This window comes from Primulina eburnea, chromosome 5, assembly GCF_022965805.1.
Source record: "Primulina eburnea isolate SZY01 chromosome 5, ASM2296580v1, whole genome shotgun sequence".
NCBI lineage: Eukaryota > Viridiplantae > Streptophyta > Magnoliopsida > Lamiales > Gesneriaceae > Primulina > Primulina eburnea.
In genome coordinates this window covers 3,229,918-3,242,349 of record NC_133105.1, presented here as the reverse complement: position 1 = coordinate 3,242,349, position 12,432 = coordinate 3,229,918, and the positions used below count along the sequence as shown (strand labels likewise).

At 45.8% G+C, this 12,432-nt stretch overlaps 1 non-coding gene across 1 annotated transcript; it reads left to right on the top strand.

Moving 5' to 3' along the window:
* Positions 1-60: 60 nt before the first annotated feature.
* TRNAA-UGC (transfer RNA alanine (anticodon UGC)) lies at positions 61-133 on the top strand. The gene has a single exon. It is a non-coding gene; the product is annotated as a tRNA-Ala (tRNA).
* Positions 134-12,432: the final 12,299 nt, after the last annotated feature.

The window sequence follows — 12,432 nt, the reverse complement described above, 5'->3', positions numbered from 1 at the left end:
ATTTTATAACAAAAATATAAATATTATATTTATAAAAGACCAACAAGAAATAAGTTAAATGGGGATGTAGCTCAAATGGTAGAGCGCTCGCTTTGCATGCGAGAGGCACGGGGTTCGATCCCCCGCATCTCCAAGTTATTTTACACCAAACACCATTTCTGTTTTTGATCCTCAATTCTTTTCAGTAAAATTACCCTTTAATAAAAAAAGTTCCTTTAAATTATATTTATTATATTTAAAAAAAATTCCCTTTTTGACGTGTAATCATAATTTCAACTTGTTTATTATTTATATATTCGAATATCATACCTGCATAGTGGCTAAAACATTTTGCGAATGAATACAAGGGATCTTGGATTAAAGTCTCGTTTGTGTGGGTTGTTTACTTAGACAAAATATTTTCCATCGATTATATTAAAAAAATCACAAATTCTTATTCACATTTACGATTTTGTTATTATAAGCAAATTTATTTTGAGGTCCTGGTTTTATACTTAAATCATTTAATTTTTAGAATAATATTAAACTGCATTTCACTTAATCTTAAGCTACACTGATCAAATATTTTATGAGACAGCATAACCTTGGCTGGTAAAAATCACATATATTCACGAAACTAGGTGGATTAATTAAGGCAAAAATTTGTGTGAGAGGGTCTTACGGATTGTATTTTGTGAAACATATTTCTCATTATGGTCATCTATGAAAAAATATTACTTTTTATTGTGAATATCGTTAAGATTGACTCATCTCAAAAATAAAAATTCGTGAGACAGTCTAACAAGATATCTACTATTAATTAATTACCATGTGAAAATTGTCTCTTTCTTTTCATCATTCCATTTAAAAAAAAATGTTTCCGAATCAGAAACAATTAGTTACTCGATATTGATGTTAATTTAATATTTAAGATATAATAAATATCCCTAATCTATGATACTCGATACATGTGTATTCATTTAGTTTTAATTTGTTTATTTGCGATTTTAAATTTGTGTAATATCAAATTTTAGTTCTAGTTATGTATATGTTTATTTATGCAATTTTAGTTTTTTTTTATTGGGAGTGTTAATATAGTACACGTACATGAGCATCGCACTGATGCACATCAACGCGACATCTGAAAAGGAATAAACTGCAACAGTAATAAAACAAAAATAACATATTAATATTAGAATTTGGCAATATAGAAGACATAAATAGCAAAGAGATGAACATATAACACACATACACACACAAAAAAACATAACATATTTTTTTAGTAAAATACATAGATTAAAAAAAACATATTTAAAATAGTCGATGGCGCAAACGCCGGCCTTAATTTACCAATAGAGAAGTTCTGCCCCTATCACCTACCCACATAGATTACCTGGGGGAGGATTGGGGGAATGGGAGACACGATAACTAATTATTAAATAAATTAATGGAACTGAGGTTTAAAATGCATGAAATTAAAATTACTAAATTCACAATATTCATATTCTAAACAACTGGATTTTTCGCCCCTCTGGCTTAAGTATTTAATTTTTATAAACATTAAATATAATCAGTATTAATATTGGTTAAGGTTAGATAGCTAATTACAAATAATTTAAAAGATTTTCTAACATCTTTGATTTCTTCTATAATTTCTGTATGATAACTTATTTGTACCTAATCTTCACCTAATGCAGAGAGTAGTAAACGAAAAAAATGCATTAAAATATAGATGTGTCTGTATTAACTTCAAACCAGCAACATGGGTAGAAGAATTATATTTCCATGCGATTTTTGTGTAAACAAACTCTGACATTATTTTTTTCGTACTAAATCAAAACCGATATTTCAACTACATAACAAACTGTTTACCCCATACAACCAGCGAGACTGGTAAGCTGAATAAGCGGCAGAGGATCCAACACCAGAATGAAGAAGAAGAATCCAAGAATCCATTCCTTTCGATTTTTCTAACCACGAAGCTATGGATCGCTAAGCTTTGCCGTTGATTCTTCAGCTACAAGTTTGGGAAAACACATAAAAACATTCTTACTATTTAATTAACTAAGCATAAGAGAACTTCCAAAAATAATTATGCAAATTAAAAATATACCTGATACCCTTGTAAGAGCCCGGGTCATGGATGACCCGGAATATCAAATGGATTCCCAAATCCGAGTAAGTCTGCAGGTGGATTCTTCTGGAGCCGGGCAGGTGCAAGCCCATGCTCGACTCTCCGGGCAGTCATAGGCCCGGGCTCTTGTATAAATCTCCAGGGAGGCATTCTACCCGGCCACCTCGATATGAGCACCGCACTCGAGTATACTAGCAGAATAGGATGTGGGCGACTGTCCCATCTCTGACACCGTGCCGATGAGTTGACATGTCAGAATATAGGGTGTGCTCAGCCGTCCTACTATAATTAGTAGCTAGGTAGCACGGAGAACGAGGTCATCATTACTTTTTCTACTATAAATATCAGGTTCTCTCTTTACATTTACATTCATTCATTCACACCAATATCACAGCCATCACTTGGCTACATTGGTTTTCTTGCTTGAGTACCCTGCTGACTTAAGCATCGGAGTGGTCACGCCGGACACCCCTCCGGCGCCCATTCACGAGTTCCTTTCATTGTGTGCAGGTTACAGCTGAAGCCATATTACGGAGATATATCTCATTGCTCTTATTCCCATCATTATATTGATAGCAGATCCGGTGGAGCTCCCGACCCGTGTAGTGACCCGTTCCAGAATCACCTACTAATTGCAAACTAAGCATGCAATTAACTTAATAATTACTAATCAGAGATAAAAGCGGAAACAACTAACAAATGATAGTTATACAACCCAAACGAACTCTAGAACAACTCAAAATAAGGTAAAGAATATCTGGTACAACCATGTCGAATCAAATGATACCGAAACTAAGCCAACCGGCTACTCAACGTCCTCCTCCTGCTCCTCCGGAACCATCCAACCTGAGACCTGCCCCGTGGGAATGGGGTGTCCAAGATAAACAAAACCGAGGACGTGAGCGATAAGAACGCCCAGTACAAAAGTATGAGTATACAGACCTATATGAAATGCACATGCTATGATCATGATACCGGGGTAGTCAAGAAACAGGAATCACAAAAGGATCTCAACAATGCTCAGTCTAGAGGCGCCAAGTGGATAGTGCCGCGCGGTCCAACCTCTGGGTCACTGCATCCACTACAAGACAGACGTGGACCTAAAATGTCCCGGACCACCGAAGCCCTCCCGACCCGTCGGCCACTGTGTACTCTCGGTGTCCATGCGTCCACAAGACAGGGCTGAGCGGCCCCAAGATATAGCTTATCTCGAAAGAGATACAGCTCAACAGTAAAGGCTATCTCGAAGGAGAATACGGCTCAACATGAAATGCAACGTGCAGTAATAAACGTGACATAATAGCATGCATCATATGACATATATCAATGCACCACATACTCATGCAACACATATATGAATGTATACTCAACCAGGATATCTCGGATAGTACTTTCGTACCTCTATCACAGCAATCCTAATCCACTGGAACAACCAGACAACAGGTCTAATCCAAGCCTATTCATCAAGTGAAAACCATCACTAAACTTATCTACCAGACTTAACTAGATAATCCTGAGATAAAATACTGATAAAATTCCAAACCTTCGTCCGTCGCTAGCCCGCTGATGCCGCTAGCTCCCAACTAGAGCACAGCTCTGCTACAAGACCAGCAGCTCCCCGCTAGTGCCCAAATCTCGGAACAAGACTAGAACCTGTCAGAAACGACTGAAATGCTATGGAATTCTCTGAATTGGCGAGTCAAAATGAGGAAATCCGACCACTATTTATAGGCCATGTTCGGATCCTCCGAACACCACTTCGGAACGTCCGAACGCTACGTGTCCACTGGCTCTTGACAGCTCATGATCGGATCCTCCGATCATACACTTCGGACCGTCCGAACATGCACGTGTCCAGCTGCTCTTGACACCTCATGATCGGATCCACCGAACCTACACTTCGGAACGTCCGAACTCCCACGTGTCGATCAACTCTTGACACCTAATGATCGGATCCACCGAACTCACTTCGGACCTTCCGAACTCTTCGGTGCTTCCGAACCATCTTCGGACCTTCCGATCATGATTAATCACCATTAATCCGTTAATTACCCAATTCGGCATTCGGGCTACTACATTCTCCCCCCCTTAAAAGATTTCGTCCTCGAAATCAGGCTTAGAGAATGAACAAAACGAAATAACAACATCGCTATTATATCTCAATTGTTGTTGAATACAACTGATATCTCGATTACAATTGAAAAACACAAACATATACAAAGCAAAACTCAAAAGAGCTCTGGATGTTCTGAACGCATACGACTCTCTAACTCCCAAGTGGCTTCTTCAGTGCCTCTGCGCTGCCACTGTACTAAGACAAGAGGAATGATCTTATTCCGCAACACCTTGTCTTTGCGATCGAGAATCTGAACTGGTCGCTCCACGTAAGACAAATCTGATTCAAGTTGAACTTCAGAGGGATGCAAGATGTGAGACTCATCTGCTACGTATCGTCTCAACAAAGATACGTGGAACACATCATGAATACCGGACAAATACGGAGGTAATGCTAACCTGTAAGCTAAATCTCCCACACATTCTAGAATCTCAAAAGGACCAATGAATCTCGGAGATAGCTTACCCTTGAGACCAAATCTCAAAATCCTGCGAAAAGGCGAAACTCGGAGAAACACTTTCTCACCTGGCTGGAAATAAAGAGGTCGCCGCTTGGTGTTCGCATAACTAGCCTGTCGATCCTGGGCAATCTTAATCCTCTTCTTGATTACTGCAACTTTATCAATAGCCTGCTGGACTAACTCCGGTCCCTCAACATGTCGTTCACCAACTTCGTCCCAGAATAAAGGAGTACGACAACGTCGCCCATACAACGCCTCAAATGGTGCCATACCAATACTACGATGGTAGCTGTTGTTGTACGCGAACTCAATCAAAGGCAAATGATCCTGCCAAGCGGGTCCGAAATCCATAACACAGGCTCGCAACATATCCTCAAGCGTACGGATAGTCCTCTCTGACTGACCGTCAGTCTCCGGATGATAAGCAGTACTCAGACTCAGTGTAGTACCCAAAACTGACTGGAAACTACCCCAAAACCGTGAGGTAAAACGAGGATCTCTGTCACTGACAATACTGACAGGCACTCCATGCAAACGTACAATCTCCTGAATGTACAATCGAGCCATACGATCGAAAGTGAAATCCCGGTTATAAGACAGAAAATGAGCAGACTTGGTGAGTCGATCCACCACTACCCAAATAGCGTCACTATTCCTCGACGATAATGGCAAGTGAGTAATGAAATCCATCGCGATATGCTCCCACTTCCATTCAGGAATAGGTAGATTCAACAATAATCCTCCAGGTCGACGGTGCTCTGCCTTAACCTGTTGACAAACAAGACACTTGGAAACAAACTGATAAACACTGCGCTTCATCCCTTTCCACCAAAATCGTGTCCTCAAGTCTTTATACATCTTATTACTTCCTGGATGAATACTCAACTTACTTCGATGAGCATGAGATAAGATCTCCTCCCTCAAATTATCATCTTCTGGTACTACAACTCGATTAGACAAACACAGAAGACCATTAGACTGATAATGGAAACCGCTATCTCCACCCGCTAACCGAGCTAATCTCTGAGTCTTGAGATCAGACATCTGAGCATCTCGAATCCGAGCGAACAAGGCTGGCTCAGATAAAATGGTAGCAACACGAATGCTCTCCATACCTTTCCGATGTTTGAAATTAAATCCCAACGAACAACAATCCTGAATAGTACTAATCATAGCACTGATCTGAAGTGCAGAAACTCTCACTTTGCGACTAAGAGCATCAGCTGTGAGATTTGCAGATCCTGGATGGTATTTGATCTCGCAGTCATAATCTTTCAGCAAATCCATCCAACGACGTTGCCTCATGTTCAACTCAGCCTGAGTGAACAGATATTTCAGACTCTTATGATCAGTAAAGATTTCAAACTTAACCCCGTACAAGTAATGACGCCAAATCTTCAGCGCGAACACAATAGCTGCCAACTCTAGATCATGAGTAGGATACTTCTCCTCGTGAGATTTCAGCTGTCTGGAAGCATAAGCAATCACATGACCGTTTTGCGTCAACACACACCCTAAGCCTTGAGAAGAGGCATCGGTGTAAACACTGAAACCATCAGATCCTGACGGTAACGCCAAAACAGGTGCAGAAGTCAGAAGTCGACGAAGCTCTCTGAAACTATCTTCGCACTCAGATGACCACTCAAATGGAACATCCTTCCGAGTAAGTTGCGTCAAAGGTCTAGCTACCTGGGAGAAATTCACGATGAAGCGACGATAATACCCTGCTAGACCTAGAAAACTACGGATCTCAGCCACCGTCGTAGGTCGTGACCAATTTAGCACTGCCTCAATCTTGCTGGGATCCACAGAAATTCCTTCCTTGGAAATCACATGACCAAGGAATACTACACGATCAATCCAGAACTCGCACTTACTCAGCTTAGCATACAATTGCTTCTCGCGAAGAATCTGCAACACAATCCTCAAGTGCTGGACATGCTCTTCCACACTATGAGAATAGATCAAGATATCGTCAATGAAAACCACCACAAACTGATCCAGAAAATCTCGGAAGACTCGGTTCATCAGATTCATGAACACCGCTGGCGCATTCGTCAATCCGAATGGCATAACTAGAAACTCGTAATGCCCATAACGAGTACGAAATGCAGTCTTGGAAATATCATCATCTCTGACTCTCATCTGATGATAACCTGATCGCAAGTCGATCTTGGAGTAAACAGAAGTACCCTGAAGCTGATCGAACAAGTCATCAATACGGGGTAATGGGTACTTGTTTTTGATCGTCACCCGATTCAGCTGGCGATAATCAATGCACAACCGCATCGATCCATCCTTCTTCTTGACAAACAAGACTGGAGCTCCCCAAGGCGAAACACTCGGGCGAATATAACCCTTATCAAGAAGATCCTGCAATTGCTGCTTCAGCTCTCTCATCTCTGACGGAGCCAGACGATAGGGGGCACGAGAAATCGGTGCAGTCCCTGGCATTAACTCAATGCCAAACTCCACCTCTCTAACCGGAGGAAAACCAGGAATCTCTTCTGGAAATACATCAGGAAATTCACAAACCACTGGAATATCCTCTATACCAACACTACCTGTGGACGTATCAATTGCATAGATGAGGTAGCCTTCCCCGCCCGCCTCTAAAGCACGACAGGCTTTCAGAGCAGATACTACTGGCATCGGAGGTCGCGCTCCCTCACCATAGAAAAACCAACTAGAGCTCTCAGTCGTACGAAACTGAACAAGCTTCTGGTAACAATCCACAGTAGCTCGGTAGGTAGTCAAAATGTCTATACCCAAAATACAATTAAAATCTTCCATCTCCAGAATCATAAGATTCGCAGTCAACTCGTTACCCTCAAAATCTAAAGGACAACCCATTACTAGACGCTTGGCTAAAACCGAATGACCCATCGGGGTAGAAACAGAAAGAATGACGTCTAGAGAAACATACGGTAACTTATGACGTTTAACGAATCGTGCAGAAATGAATGAATGAGATGCTCCGGTATCTATAAGAACAAAAGCAGGAAAACCGCATAAACAAAAAGTACCTGCTATGACTCTCTCGGTCTCGTCTGCAGCCTGATCCTGGTTCAACGCAAAAACTTGACCTTGGGCACGAGGTCGAAGATTCGAACTACCCACTGCCTGACCCTGCCTCCTCTGCTGAACAGTCGCCTGAGATCCAGAACCAGATCCTGCTCCACCTCGCAACTGAGGACAATTCTTCTTAATATGCCCCATCTCTCCGCACTGATAACAAGCTCCTGCGGCTACTCGGCATTGCTCCGATGGATGGTTCTTCCCACAATGCGCACAAGACTCCTTCTTCTTACCAAAGCGGAAAACACCGCTAGATCGAGATCTAGATCCAGAAGAAGACGAACCAGATTTCTTGAACGACTGAGATCGAGGCCTCAAAGTACTCGGAGGTCTAGAAGAAAGAATAGCCCTACCACGCTGGAGACTGATCTCTGCTTGACGACACCGGTTCACCAACCCATCGTACGAAGTAGGATTATCACAGACAGTGACTCGATCAAAGATCTCCTGATTAAGGCCCTGGAGGAAATGATCATACTTGGCCTCAGAACTGCCACTGATATGAGGAGCGAAGGGTAATAACTCAAAGAATTTCTGCTGATACTCATCAACAGACATACTCCCCTGCTTCAGGTTCAAGAGCTCAATCGTCTTGGCCTGGCGAAGGGCTGGAGGAAAGTACAGCTGCATGAACGCTGCACGGAAATCGGCCCAAGTCGCTCTACCCTGAGACTGAACTATCGGCGCAGAAGTCGATCGCCACCACCTGCGAGCACGGCCCTCAAGAAGAAAACTAAGGGTCTCCATCTTCTGCTCATCGGTGCACTGGAATGCGCGGAAACAACTCTCCATGCGCTCTAACCAATCCTCCGCATCATCGGGAGTCTCACCGCCAACTAAAGGCTTAGGCCCCATCTGCATGAAACGATGCATATCGAAACGCCTAGGACCATCCCGACGATGACGATGCTCATGATGACGCCTATGATCATCCTGGTCACCCCATCGACCTACACTCCCCTGACTACTCCCGTCATCAAAATGGTCAGCCATCGCTACAAGATAGAATAGGGAAAATGGTCAACGGAAATCCCAAAACAGAATCTATATCCCAAAATCATACGCATGCTCTGATACCATAAATGTAGTGACCCGTTCCAGAATCACCTACTAATTGCAAACTAAGCATGCAATTAACTTAATAATTACTAATCAGAGATAAAAGCGGAAACAACTAACAAATGATAGTTATACAACCCAAACGAACTCTAGAACAACTCAAAATAAGGTAAAGAATATCTGGTACAACCATGTCGAATCAAATGATACCGAAACTAAGCCAACCGGCTACTCAACGTCCTCCTCCTGCTCCTCCGGAACCATCCAACCTGAGACCTGCCCCGTGGGAATGGGGTGTCCAAGATAAACAAAACCGAGGACGTGAGCGATAAGAACGCCCAGTACAAAAGTATGAGTATACAGACCTATATGAAATGCACATGCTATGATCATGATACCGGGGTAGTCAAGAAACAGGAATCACAAAAGGATCTCAACAATGCTCAGTCTAGAGGCGCCAAGTGGATAGTGCCGCGCGGTCCAACCTCTGGGTCACTGCATCCACTACAAGACAGACGTGGACCTAAAATGTCCCGGACCACCGAAGCCCTCCCGACCCGTCGGCCACTGTGTACTCTCGGTGTCCATGCGTCCACAAGACAGGGCTGAGCGGCCCCAAGATATAGCTTATCTCGAAAGAGATACAGCTCAACAGTAAAGGCTATCTCGAAGGAGAATACGGCTCAACATGAAATGCAACGTGCAGTAATAAACGTGACATAATAGCATGCATCATATGACATATATCAATGCACCACATACTCATGCAACACATATATGAATGTATACTCAACCAGGATATCTCGGATAGTACTTTCGTACCTCTATCACAGCAATCCTAATCCACTGGAACAACCAGACAACAGGTCTAATCCAAGCCTATTCATCAAGTGAAAACCATCACTAAACTTATCTACCAGACTTAACTAGATAATCCTGAGATAAAATACTGATAAAATTCCAAACCTTCGTCCGTCGCTAGCCCGCTGATGCCGCTAGCTCCCAACTAGAGCACAGCTCTGCTACAAGACCAGCAGCTCCCCGCTAGTGCCCAAATCTCGGAACAAGACTAGAACCTGTCAGAAACGACTGAAATGCTATGGAATTCTCTGAATTGGCGAGTCAAAATGAGGAAATCCGACCACTATTTATAGGCCATGTTCGGATCCTCCGAACACCACTTCGGAACGTCCGAACGCTACGTGTCCACTGGCTCTTGACAGCTCATGATCGGATCCTCCGATCATACACTTCGGACCGTCCGAACATGCACGTGTCCAGCTGCTCTTGACACCTCATGATCGGATCCACCGAACCTACACTTCGGAACGTCCGAACTCCCACGTGTCGATCAACTCTTGACACCTAATGATCGGATCCACCGAACTCACTTCGGACCTTCCGAACTCTTCGGTGCTTCCGAACCATCTTCGGACCTTCCGATCATGATTAATCACCATTAATCCGTTAATTACCCAATTCGGCATTCGGGCTACTACAACCCGGCTCACCCATTTCACCCGGATCGCATCATTGGCGCCGTCTGTGGGAACTTGAGCTCAAGACGTAGATATGGTTTCCATTCGAAGCAAGTCCGACCTTGCTCAGCACCACAGTAAGCCCAACTCTGCTTGGCAAACATAGAAGTCCGACCAGCTCGGCATTCAGATCTTATATGTGAATTTTATATGAGCTCGAAGCTCAGCAGCTATTCTGGATTGGCGTGGAAGAGCATTTGCAATGCACTCAGTAGCATACAGCTGTGAGAAGCAGATTATCTTAAGTCCGGGAGATACGAGGCCCCGGCACATTCTCTTAAGTCCGGGAGATACGAGGCCCCGGCACATTCTCTTAAGTCCGGGAGATACGAGGCCCCGGCATATTCTCTTAAGTCTCGGAGGTACGAAGGCCAGGGCTCCGCACCCTGGTTATCTATTAAGTCCAGGGATCCGTACCCTGGCTCGGGGCTCCGTACCCCGACCATTCATGAAGGCCCAGGCTCCGCGCCTTGGTTATTTATAAGCCCAGGGTTCTCAAACCTGGCTCGGGGCTTCGTACCTCGACCATTGATGAAGGCCAGGGCTCCGCACCCTGGTTATCTATTAAGCCCAGGGTTCTCAAACCTGGCTCGAGGCTTCGTACCTCGACCATTGATGAAGGCCAGGGCTCCGCACCCTGGTTATCTATTAAGTCCAGGGATCCGTACCCTGGCTCGGGGCTCCGTACCCCGACCATTCATGAAGGCCCAGGCTCCGCGCCTTGGTTATTTATAAGCCCAGGGTTCTCAAACCTGGCTCGGGGCTTCGTACCTCGACCATTGATGAAGGCCAGGGCTCCGCACCCTGGTTATCTATTAAGTCCAGGGATCCGTACCCTGGCTCGGGGCTCCGTACCCCGACCATTCATGAAGGCCCAGGCTCCGCGCCTTGGTTATTTATAAGCCCAGGGTTCTCAAACCTGGCTCGGGGCTTCGTACCTCGACCATTGATGAAGGCCAGGGCTCCGCACCCTGGTTATCTATTAAGTCCAGGGATCCGTACCCTGGCTCGGGGCTCCGCATCTCGACCATTCCAAGTCCCGGGACCTGCTCCCCGGCCCAAGGCTCCGCACCTTGGTTATTGATAAGCCCAGGGCACTACACCCTGGCTCGGGGCTCCGCACCTCGACCATTCCAAGTCCCGGGACCTGCTCCCCGGCCCAAGGCTCCGCACCTTGGTTATTGATAAGCCCAGGGCACTACACCCTGGCTCGGGGCTCCGCACCTCGACCATTCCAAGTCCCGGGACCTGCTCCCCGGCCCAAGGCTCCGCACCTTGGTTATTGATAAGCCCAGGGCACTACACCCTGGCTCGGGGCTCCGCACCTCGACCATTCCAAGTCCCGGGACCTGCTCCCCGGCCCAAGGCTCCGCACCTTGGTTATTGATAAGCCCAGGGCACTACACCCTGGCTCGGGGCTCCGCACCTCGACCATTCCAAGTCCCGGGACCTGCTCCCCGGCCCAAGGCTCCGCACCTTGGTTATTGATAAGCCCAGGGCACTACACCCTGGCTCGGGGCTCCGCACCTCGACCATTCCAAGTCCCGGGACCTGCTCCCCGGCCCAAGGCTCCGCACCTTGGTTATTGATAAGCCCAGGGCACTACACCCTGGCTCGGGGCTCCGCACCTCGACCATTCCAAGTCCCGGGACCTGCTCCCCGGCCCAAGGCTCCGCACCTTGGTTATTGATAAGCCCAGGGCACTACACCCTGGCTCGGGGCTCCGCACCTCGACCATTCCAAGTCCCGGGACCTGCTCCCCGGCCCAAGGCTCCGCACCTTGGTTATTGATAAGCCCAGGGCACTACACCCTGGCTCGGGGCTCTGCACCTTGACCATTCCAAGTCCCGGGACCTGCTCCCCGGCCCAAGGCTCCGCACCTCGACCATTCCAAGTCCCGGGACCTGCTCCCCGGCCCAAGGCTCCGCACCTCGACCATTCCAAGTCCCGGGACCTGCTCCCCGGCCCAAGGCTCCGCACCTCGACCATTCAGTAAGTCCGAGAGACAAAAGTCCCCGGCATCTTATCTCAAGTCCATGAGACACGAGACTCCGGCATTTCATCTCAT